Source organism: Penaeus monodon, chromosome 23, assembly GCF_015228065.2.
Source record: "Penaeus monodon isolate SGIC_2016 chromosome 23, NSTDA_Pmon_1, whole genome shotgun sequence".
NCBI classification, from domain to species: Eukaryota; Metazoa; Arthropoda; class Malacostraca; order Decapoda; family Penaeidae; genus Penaeus; species Penaeus monodon.
Window position 1 is genome coordinate 41,030,970 of NC_051408.1, and position 345 is coordinate 41,031,314.

The 345-nt window shown below is 36.8% G+C and overlaps 1 protein-coding gene across 1 annotated transcript in view; it reads right to left on the reverse strand.

Moving 5' to 3' along the window:
* The window catches only part of LOC119588306 (RING finger protein nhl-1-like), a gene marked incomplete in the record, with an annotated part of 50,140 nt that overhangs the window by 48,798 nt on the left and 997 nt on the right, over positions 1–345 (reverse strand).

Sequence of the window (345 nt, forward strand, 5' to 3'; positions counted from 1 at the left end):
TTCATGTGATTCTCGTTTCTCTTCTTCTTCCCTCTATTTTATTCGAGGTCATCTCAGATTACCAAATTCACAGCACTACAACAAGCACTTAAACAAAACGTAAAATATACTTATATAAGTAAAAAACGACCATTCACTTAATTACGGATGATCGGAGTAGCATGAAAGTGTCACCAAAAAAATGTATGGTGTACTTCCTTTAACTTATCTATTTTCACTATCTTCACTATCCGACATCTGTGTGCTCTAGAAGACACTATCGCCAATGGAACTATTGCACCATGACACCATTAAACTGCTTTTTTTTAATGAGATTCTCACTCTCGCTTGCTACACACGACGGGG